Genomic DNA, 10,640 nt, shown 5'->3' with positions numbered 1-10,640 from the left:
TCAAGATCTAGGGATAAAGAGAACTTGAAAATACTTCTTGTCTTCAAGGAAGGAACTTTTAGAAGCATAATTCTTGCTAGTCCCTTGCCTCTGGGAAATATGACACTGGAGTGATCTCAGAGTAATCCATGTCACCTCTATTTTTCAAAGATGGGCCATAGGTGATAATTTCAATAATCATTCCTTTTCCTAAACTAGTAATAGATGCCTGCCAGTGAAGGAAAGTGAAAATAATTTATTCAAAATATGGGGACTCACTCCCTTATTTTTTTTTTCAGCTTTCATGCTCAGGAAAGGATCATCATAGCTTAGGGTTTTATAGTTCACCTAAATCATTTCACTCGACAGGACATATTCTGGGCTTTGGGGTTAACATAGGATTGTGGGAAGATTGCTTAGATTGTGTCAGCATGTTTGAAATTTAAAAATAAATGTAAAACTGGAATCAATGCTTCAATGGTCTCTGAGGTCTTTTCCTCAACACTAATCTTCTAAAGACCTTTACAAAATCCTAATATCTTTCCCCAAGTTTTATCAAGACCTGGCTTGGCAAAAGTGTGACATCCAAGCTGAGTGGATTTCTTTTCTTTTGGAAGCCAAAAGTGTTAAATTGTTAAAGGTTTAACTCATTGCCTAAATAAGTTTACTCTATTTCCACTAAACATGTAGCTTCAAGCTTGCTAAACTGGTTATTTTGCCTCCCCTCCCTAGTTTCCAATATAAATGACTAGTGATTGGTCCTGATTAAATTTAATCCAACAAATATTAAGAGCCTACTGGATGTAGTCACTAAGCTAATATTGCAAAATGTAAAATCAAAGACAAAAATATCTTATGTCCTTGAGAAGCTGCATTCCACTGGAGGGTGTGCTTATGTGGGGAATTAAACTAAGTAGTGGATATGTGTATAAGTTTAAATATAAACTTAGGAAGTCACACCAAAGAATATATTTTGATTAAAGATGTTTCTGTCTTCTTGGAAGAAGGGAAAGAAGGAAGGAAAAGAGGGGGGAAGTATAAGGAAGGAAGAAGGAAAAAGAAGAAGGGAGAGAGGGAATGAGGAAGAAAGGAATGAAAGAGGGAAGAGGAAAGAAGGGAGGGCAGGAGGAAGGGAAGAAAGAGTATCCTTAAGGAAGTTAAACCGATTAGTCTCTTAAACTGGGTCGAGTGACTCAATTATTCTTCTTGGACTCAGTGAAATCTGGATGCAAGTATTACCCCAAGAGCCAGCCAAATCACAAAATTCTGGCTTTATCTCTTCTCTCTACTTCAATTCAATTCAAATCAATCAACACAAGTTAAACACTCATGAAGTCCTTGTCATCAGGGGAAATAAAGATGAAAAATAAGACAGTTTTTGCCTTGTGGAATTTATAATGGAAGGATACTGATAACATAATGAAGTTGTTGCTTGTTGCTTTTTAGTCTTTTTCAGTCCTATCTGACTCTTCATGACCCCATTTGGACTTTCTTTAGCAAAGATAGTGGAGTGATTTGCCATTTCTTTTCCAACTCATTTTCCAGATGATGAAACAAACAAACAGGAGTAAGTCACACTGTAAGTTTTTAAGATTGGATTTAAACTCATCTTCCTGACCCCAATCCAACTCTCCCTCCATAGTGCCACTTAGCTGCCCCATCATATAATAAAGTTCCAAATAAAGTATGATCACAGATATTGGTTTTAGAAAATCAGAGACAAAAATGGACCTTGGACTTCATCCCACTCATTTAACAGATGAGGATATTGAGACTGAGAGGGGATTTGATTTGACTAACATCCATAGGTAGAAAGGGATAGAGAGTCAGGTTTTCTCAAGCTTCATCCCAGGCTTTTTCCACTAAGTCTTGCCACATAAGGAGAGAGAGCCAAAGTGATCCAGGGAAAACTTTAAAAAAATAGACCCCTTTGGAGTTAGAAAACTTGGGTCTTCCTTCTGTATCTGTTACTGATTTGCCAGTATAACATTGGACAAGTCACTGGCCTTCAATTTCTCCTTCTGAGAAAATAAAAGTTACTTTAAAAAAACCTCTTCACTGACAAAAACAAAGCAAAACAAAATATAAGATTCAAATTAAGTAACTTCAACCTAGATCAGTGATCCTATGACTTGCATTTAAAAAAATAATAACTGTGAAAGGATTGGGGTAAATGGAACCTTCATGTTTCAAAAATAGTTTTCAAAGCCAAGTGAGAGTTTAGGAATTCCCTAGTTCTACTTCAATAACCTTATCTTATAGATCTTTAAAGAATCAAGGTTCCCAGCAGCTAACTGGATATGAAGCTTTGGTATTTGAACCCCTTTACTTTTTATTTATTTTTTAAATTTTTTATCTTTTTTTACTATTTTATTTATTTTATTTTAAATTTATGAAATAAAACAAACATTACCAAGAAATTGTGAACTGATCTATTTTGGAGAGAAATCTGGAGTTATGCCTAAAGAGTTGTTATATTGTCTATAACCTTTGACCCATCACTAGATCTATTTCTTTTGTTTACTTTTTTGTTTTTTGCAGGTCATTCAGGGTTAAGTGACTTAACCAGGGTCACACAGCTAGTAAGTGTCAAATATCTGGGGCTGGATTGGAATTCATATGCTCCTGACTTTAGGACTGGTCTCTATCTACTGTGATACTTCAATGTTCTTAGACTTATTTCAAAAGCATCTAGAGAGATGGGGAAAAAATCTCTTTTCTGCATTGTGGTGGCAAGAAACAAAATTGTAAGGATGCCATCATTTGGAGAATGGTTGAAAAGTTGTGGTATATGATCCTGATGCAATATTACTTTGGTATAAGAAAGAATGAGCTCAGTGATCTTAGAAAGGCATGGAAAAACTTAAACAAACCAAATGAAGATAGATGTGAGTAGAACCAAGAGAACATTGTATACAGTAACAGCAACAATGTTTTAAGAATGACTGAGCAAATAAGTCATTAGGAAATCGAATATCTGAAGAAAATAAGTTACTTGATTAAGATCATACAGATACATTTTATTACATTGAAAACTACAAATAATATATATGTAACCATTGAGCTTCCAAATCTTACCAATGACATTCTCTTTGAGGAAAATTGCAAACTGATAGAACATTGAAATTTTTGAAATTGGGTTCTAGTTTACAAGAAGGAAAGGTTATTTGATTTGCAAAAGTATACCTCAAGTTTCTTTTAGAATCCTACCAATAGAGTTCTAGCCTGATTTAAAAAACCCCTCTCTATGTTGCTTTGTATTTGCTTCTAGAATTGGGAATCAGAAGACCTGGGTTGGAATTGCTCCAGACTAGTTGGTGTCACTTTCTGAGCCTCAACTTTCCTCATCCATCAAACAGGAGGATGCATTTAAGCTACATCACTTATCTCACAGAGCAATTAAAGGGATCAAAAGAAGTACAGGAAGGTCTTTATAGATTGTGACATTATAAGAGCTTAGACTTAGAGCTGAAGGAGACTTTTAAAAGTCAGCTGGTCCAACATCCTCTTCACAGATGAGGAATATTATCTCCAAGGTCACACTCAAGGGAGAAAACTGGAAATAGACTCCAGATTTCCTCATTCTCAACCAAGTGCTCCTTTTAATGTAACAAAACAGTTCTTGGTGGTCCTTAGCACCTCTAGAAATTCTGTGACCCTTAGAAATATTTGACAGATTCAAATGCAGTGACTACATAAAGTAAAGTGCCCATGTGGTCCTGGCTTGGAGCTAAACTAGAAGTCCAGCTGGAACTGACCCCTCCCCCTCCCCCCCCAGGAATTCCTCCTTTGACAAGGTGTGAGGTCAGAAAGGGCTTGCCATTGATGTAATCAAGATAAATTGGAAGGTTTTATCTTCTTTATTTTCAACATTCATTTTCAAGGTTAAAAGCTCCATATTAATAAACATTTCCTACTAATATGCATGGAAGGCAATCTTACTGTCTAGCTAGTCCAGAGACAGAGAGGGGAAAAAATGAGGCCACTAGATACTACACTAGGTAGATTGCTGAACCTCTATAGGGTCTGGAAGCCTTGAGTTCAAATCTGGCTTCAGACACATGCCAACTTGGTGAACCTGGGTAAATCACTTCACCTCTGCCTCTATTTCTTCATCTGTAAAATCAGAAGGATAGAAGCACCTACCTCAAACAATTGTTGTGAGGATCCAATCACATTTGTAAAATGTTTAGTATAATGCCTAACCTGTGGTAGGCTCTATATAAATTCTTAAACCCTCACCCTTCCTCCACAAAGAAAAAAAAATGAGGCATTTTTTTCCTAGTGGTCCAGCCTGAAGCACTTAGGTAACTTCTTTTGTGTGCGTGTTTTGTATCTTTGTGTGTGTTTGTGTGTTTGTGTGTTTGTGTGTGTGTGTGTGTGTGTGTGTGTTGTCTGGTTTGACCCAGAGTTCTGTGTTCTCAATCCTACAACTAATTTGGTTAACTCATCCCTTCTGTCTCTCTCTCTCTTTCTGTCTTCCTGTTAATGACTCTGACTCTATTGTTATATGGCTCCCTCTCCATTTCTGGGTCTATCTGTAGATCTCTCCACTTTGCAGTTTCTGTTTCTCTCTTTTTCAGTATTTATCTCTTATTCTGAACTTTGGAATGAGTGAAAATTCTTTAGGCTCCTACTCACCCATTCTCCCTGAATCAACTTGACCACTGAATTAGCTCTCTCTCTCTCTCTCTCTCTCTCTCTCTCTCTCTCTCTCTCTCTCTCTCTCTCTCCCCTCTCTCTCACTTTTATCTCTCAGCCTCTCTCTCATTTAGTTGTCCAGTTCTCTTATTCACTTTGGGCTGACTTACATAGAAAGCTGGGAGCTAAAGAAGGTAGCAGTGCCAGCCTTTCCTGGTCATCACAGAATCAAAGGTTTGGGTATGCTGTGTCCCTGGACAAGGACAGAGACAGAGACACACACACACACACACACACACACACACACACACACACACACGCACAGAGAGAGAGAGAGAGGGGGAGAGGGAGAGAGAGAGAGAGAGAGAGAGAGAGAGAGAGAGAGAGAGGAGAGAGGAACAGAGAGAAAGGAGAGACAGAGACAGAGAAAAAAAGAGACAAGACAGACAGAAGAAAGACGAGAAAAATGGAGATGAGAGAGAGAAAAAAGACACAGATGAGAGAGAGGAAAGAAAGGGAAGAGAGAAGTTAGAGTGAGATAGAGAGAGACAAGAGAGACCCAGAGAGACAGATAAATAGAGGAGATAGAGACAGAGAAAGGAGAGAGGCAGAGTCGAAAGAGTGAAGTAGAGAGACGAGAGAGAGAGAGAGAGAGAGAGAGAGAGAGAGAGAGAGAGAGAGAGAGAGAGAAAGAGAGAGAGAGAAAGTGCGCGCGCGCTCTCGGCCAGCGGGAGGGCCAGCTTGGGGGTGGGGGGGTTGTGGGGGGGAGGCGGCCAAGGCAGAGGAGGGGGAGGGAGGGTGTCTCTGCTCCTCTCTCACTAGTGAGTGCCACTCGGAGCGCCCAGACTCGCGCTGCTCATTGAGCAGCCCAGGGCCAGCGGAGCAGAGAGCAGGAGCTGCGGGTGCGCCGGGAGCTCGGATCGTGGGGCACCCGCCTGCCGCCCCCCCCCCCCTCCGACCCAAGCCCTCCCGTGTAGATTGGGGAGCAGCGCCCGGAGCGGAGCCCGAGCCGGGAGGCGCGGAACCCGGGCTGCCCTGCCCCAGCCGCTGCCCGCAGCCTGCCTCCCCCGGGGCTCCACGGCAGCAGCCTCTCCGGCCGGCTAGCCCCGCCGCCCCCGGGCCGCCCCCCGCGCCATGTAAAGGAGCCGCAGCGCGCCCGGAGCTCCGTGTGGCCGCAGGACCCTCGCCCTCTGTCCGGGGGCCAGCCGGAGACCCGGCCAACAGGCGGGGAACTTTGCTGCGTCGTCCGCGAACTTGGGCCGCCGCCGCGCCGGGAGGCAGCGGTCCCCTCGGACGCCCCGAGAGCCGCTGCGCTCTTACCCCAGGAGCGCCTTCCGCAGGGAGAAGTCGCTTTTCTTGTCTCGGGACAAACCTCCAGCAGCCGCTGAGAGGTAAGTGCGAAGCCGAGGGGAGCCGGCACCCCCGACCCCCCAACTGGAGCGCCGGGGCGGGTCCGGGTCAAGGGTCCCTTTAGAGACGTTGGCTCCCAGGGTGCTGGGGTCTGAAAAGTAGTGTGGAAGCAGGTGCGACCCACACCCCTCCCTTGAGTGAGTTCAAAGAGAAACTGAGGAAAGGAAGGGCACTCAAGGTGCAGTGGAAAGCAGAAGTGGGTGAGGGTTCGGTAAGCTGGGGGGTGCGGGCTGCGTTTGTTTCCTGAGAGGTGGAATCCCCTGGAGAGGAACCTGGGGCCACAAGGAGTCGGGACCCCATTCGGGAGAGGGACAGGACGCCCCTCTGATACTTTAAGGACCCAGAAGGTGCCGACGCCTGCTGTGAGGCTGACTTAGTCTCTCATCATTCACCAAATGAAACAACTCGCAGGGACTGAGGGGGTGCAAAGATACCCACCAGACCGTTCCTTTTCTCCTAGAACCTGTGCTCCCCCCCCCCAAGTGATGGAGAAGTTGACACCTTGAGGAGCGATAGGAAAAGGTCATAGAACATAAAGCGAGCTTAACGGGTCCAACGTCTTAATTTTAAAGATCAGGAAACTGAGGCTGAAAGGCAGTGTCTTCTTCAGGGTTACCTAGTTAATAGGTATCCGCGATAGAAGCTTGGAGCCAGTTGCTGTGATGCGCCCCGGGATGGAAGAGATAAGCGCCTAGGGGTCTTCCCTAGCTGTCTAAGGTAAATTGAGGAGGCCGGGAAGGAGGGAGCCCTCTGAACCTCCGAAGGGAACCCCCTTCCTGCCGACGAGTCTTCCTCCCGCCTTCTGCCGCCACGGGGAAAGGTTCTTTGGCAGGAACTGCAGGATCACGGGGTCAAAAGAAGGGTGGCCAAAGAAGTCTAGGGGCCAGGCTGGACTCCTCCTTTCCATCTTGTCCTCAAGGGAAACGGCAGAACCACAGGGCAGAGCCACCGCGCAGAGACACGGGGCAGAACCACGGGGCAGAGCCACGGGGAAGAACCACGGGGCATTGCTACAGGGGCAGAACCACGGGGCAGAGCCATGGGGCTGAACCACAGGGCAGGGCAGCAGGGCTGAACCACAGGGCAGGGCAGCAGGGCAGAAGCACAGGGCAGAGCCCAAGGGCAGAGCCTACAGTCAGGAACGAGCCGTCAGCTCCCAGCCAGATTCCTGGTCCTCCTCCTTCCTGAGTCCCATTAGCCCCCCCCCCCCCCCCCCCCCCACTCTCTCTCTGCCTCTTCTGTTTTCGGGAAGCCGGGGCCGGTGGCAGCTAGACTCTCAGACCCAATTCAGCTCCTGGAGAAACTGAGCAAAGACATACCCTGGGCGAAGGGCTACAATTGACTTGGCTCCCCAAACCCGGTCTGAAAGTGGGTCCTGCGGAGTATTCCCCTCTTATCCCTGGAGGAGGGGGGAGATCACCTGGGTAGTTGCCCTCAGGAGGGGCGGTGGGAGAGGCTGAAGGCGATCCGATTCCCTGGTATCCCACTGACACTATTCTTCCCTTCACTCTTCCTCATTTTCCTCCTCCTCCCCCATCTCCCTATCTCCCTCCTCTTCATCCTCCTCTCTCTCCCTCCTCTTCCCCCTAGTCCGCCGTCTCTCCCCTTTTCTTCCTCCGCCTCCTTTTCTTCTTCTTCCTCCCTCTCTTCCCTCCTCCTGCCTTTTCTTCCTTCTCATCCTCTGCCTGTCCTGGGCAGAGGCCCAGGGGGCGCACAGTCCCCGTCCGGAGCACGGACTCCAGGGGTAGTTTGCCTAGCCCGCATTTCTTTTCTCTGCACTCTCTGGCGACTTGGTGGGGCTCCTGGATGATTTGCCTTCTCTTCTTGGGCTTGCCCGACATCACAGGAAAGGGTCTTTCCTCCCACTTCTGCTGAGGCTTTCTTCCGCTAATGCAGCACCCACTTTGGAGTTGCCTTTCTCACCCATCCATCTTCCTTCTTTTCTCCCTCCTCCCAGTCCCAGGATTTTTTTCTCTACTTCTTTCACCCAGAGCCTCATAAAAAGCCTGGGAGATTTCTGGGAAAAGAAAGACTCCTTGCCTCCTCTCCCCACAGCTTCCCCAGTGTGGTAGAGGACAATTCTCCCTGCCTCCTCTTCCCACAGCCTCCCTAGGTTGGTAGAGTGCAAAAGATTCCTTGCCTCCTCTCTCCACAGCCTCTCCAGTCTGGTAGAGATAAGGGTAATGCTCAGCCCAGGTGAGCTTAATGAGGAGAAAATTTAAGGGAGTGAAGGAGGAGAGAGATACTCTGAGAGACTGGGACAGAGACAGAAAGCATCAGAGACAGACAGAGAATATGAGAAAGACCAAAAACGTGGATGTGAGGCTGCATTTATTCCTGATTATTGTTTATTAAAAGTGATGTTGAAACTGTAACCACCAAAGAGAAATATATCATATATTCCATGGATTGGTTTGCTGCAAAGTTTTCTAAGAGGGATTTCTGTGAAAATGCCAGGAAGATATGATTTTCTGACATATCTTTCATATGGGATTTATTAACCTCCAGGAAAAATATTACTATTTTCCTAAAGTGAAAAATCCACATGATTTTGAATTCTGAGATATGCTTGCAATTTTATAAATTGCCCTCATTTGCCTCAGTATCTCTCCTCAAAATTTCAAAATTGGGCAGCATAATTAATTAGGGTCCCAATTCCCATTGTCAATCTAAATATATTTAGAATTATGTTAAAATGTCCCTTAATTTAACCTTCAGTAGTATCTTTCTCCTCACTTTTGGGGGGCAAGAAGGTGGAATAATTAATCATTAGTAAATCATCTAGACCTAGGTATACTAGTTCCCATTTTTCTCCAAAAATATTTCTGTATCTATGGAAAGAAAACCCAAGCCCCTATAAACTGCTGAATTTCACCCTCCTTTGAGTCTGACTTCAATGCCTGTCCTTAATCTGTACCACACTCTCTAAACATAACAACTTACATACAACTTGGTCTAAGATATTGTTTTCATTTTTATGTCACATCTCTTTATTCACTAAACTTGATGTCAAAGCATCAGACCAAGCAGTGCAATAGCACTATGTTTTAATTAGTAACTATCATCAAAAAAGGAAAAAGCTAGAATACTGTAATGGGTCCAAATTGCTTAGAATTATGGGTGGTTTAAATTATGCCTCTATTTCAATAGAAATAAGGCTATGAATATAAAACATCTTTTAATCACTTGCAGATACAGCTTTTATCTCTTTAGACAGTAACAAAATATATAATTGAAGAATCTCTTTTGGTCTTAGAAGGTTGGGGGGGGGGGGGATCTCACAGTTTATTTGTCCTGGACCTATTAACATTCATGTGGGAAAGGATGGTGCTTTCCCAAAGCTGGGTAGTTTATTGTCATAGGCAAATGTAACTTTCTAGATAGCCACAGTGGCTAGCCCTGAAACCACATCAGCTGGTTGAGAACCTGGTGATTTAGCTTTTAGCTCTTTTCCTGTTGAGATTCCTTTTGTGTATTGGGAAGGAAGGGGAAGGAGTAAAAGGGAGAAGAATGGAGGGGGGGAGGTGCAGTGCTATTTTAAAAACTTTAATCAAGTAATGTCTGGGGGGGTATATAGGATGGATTTCTCATTTTCCATATGTTCAGAGATTCATTTTATTAACAATTTCATATCTAGAGAGCTATATCGAACTTTAAAAACTCTCTCTCTCTCTCTCTCTCTCTCTCTCTCTCTCTCTCTCTCTCTCTGATATGGTGGTGGTGGGTGTCATTGATCTGCAGCATCCAGAGAAAAAGGACTCCAAATAGATGAGGGAAATACTCTGACTACAATGTCGCTGTGTTCAAAACTACAATTTTCAGAGAACACCATAACTCCATCGTACTCCCCAATACTAGAAATTTAGGTGAATTGGAGGTCAACTCTCTTAGTAGTTTTCCTTGAGAACTCACTAGGGGGTACCAGGGGACAAGATGTGGGCCCTGCACCATGAGGAGCTCCAACATCTTCCCTTCCCCCTTGTCAAGTTTTCTTGTAAGCAGCAGGCACCCTCCCTGGCAGCAGGTGAAAGTGTGAACTTTGCCAGAAGTGAATTGCCATCTGCTAGCTGCTAGGAAGAAGAGAAAAGTGAGTGTTATTGGCCAATACTGTGTCAGAATTGAGAAATATTATCACCTCAACATTTATATGGACTTGGGGCAGGGCCTGGAATAATCATTTTGGAATTCATTTTTTTCTTAATCTTTTTTCTTTATCTCAGAGCCTATATATTTGTACATATATTTTAGGTATGTATAAAATATGTATATATATATATATATATAGTTATAGAAATGTTTATCTGCATAGTTATGCACATATGTATTTATATGAGATAATATAACGATCTCAGAAGCAGAGGTCAACACCTCATCTATGAACATATCTATTGGGTCTACAAAAATCTTTGCTTTGAAAACTACTATTCAACTTTCTTCCCTTCTTCCTTCCATTAGCTAAGCATTGTTTTCTAGAATAGATCTGTTTTCAAATAGATTTTGGACTCCACCAGTTCATCAGAGTGAATTTTCCTTTATTATTGCATATTCTTATCAAACACAGAATGATAGCCAGGATTCCTTATATTAATTGCCTTATATTGATCGCCAAT

General features: G+C 44.0%; 1 protein-coding gene across 1 annotated transcript in view; it reads left to right on the top strand.

Annotated features, from left to right (window-relative positions):
* The first annotated feature begins 5,928 nt into the window (after positions 1–5,928).
* NDNF (neuron derived neurotrophic factor) overlaps positions 5,929–10,640 on the top strand; it is a 55,131-nt gene continuing 50,419 nt past the window's right edge. Inside the window, exon 1 of the mRNA XM_074228335.1 lies at positions 5,929–6,011. The gene's annotated coding sequence lies outside the window, so the exon portion shown is untranslated. The remainder of the gene's footprint in view (positions 6,012–10,640) is intronic.

Source organism: Macrotis lagotis, chromosome 3 (genome assembly GCF_037893015.1).
Source record: "Macrotis lagotis isolate mMagLag1 chromosome 3, bilby.v1.9.chrom.fasta, whole genome shotgun sequence".
NCBI classification, from domain to species: Eukaryota; Metazoa; Chordata; class Mammalia; order Peramelemorphia; family Peramelidae; genus Macrotis; species Macrotis lagotis.
Note: the sequence above shows the minus strand (reverse complement) of the source record. Positions and strands in the feature narration are given on the sequence as shown.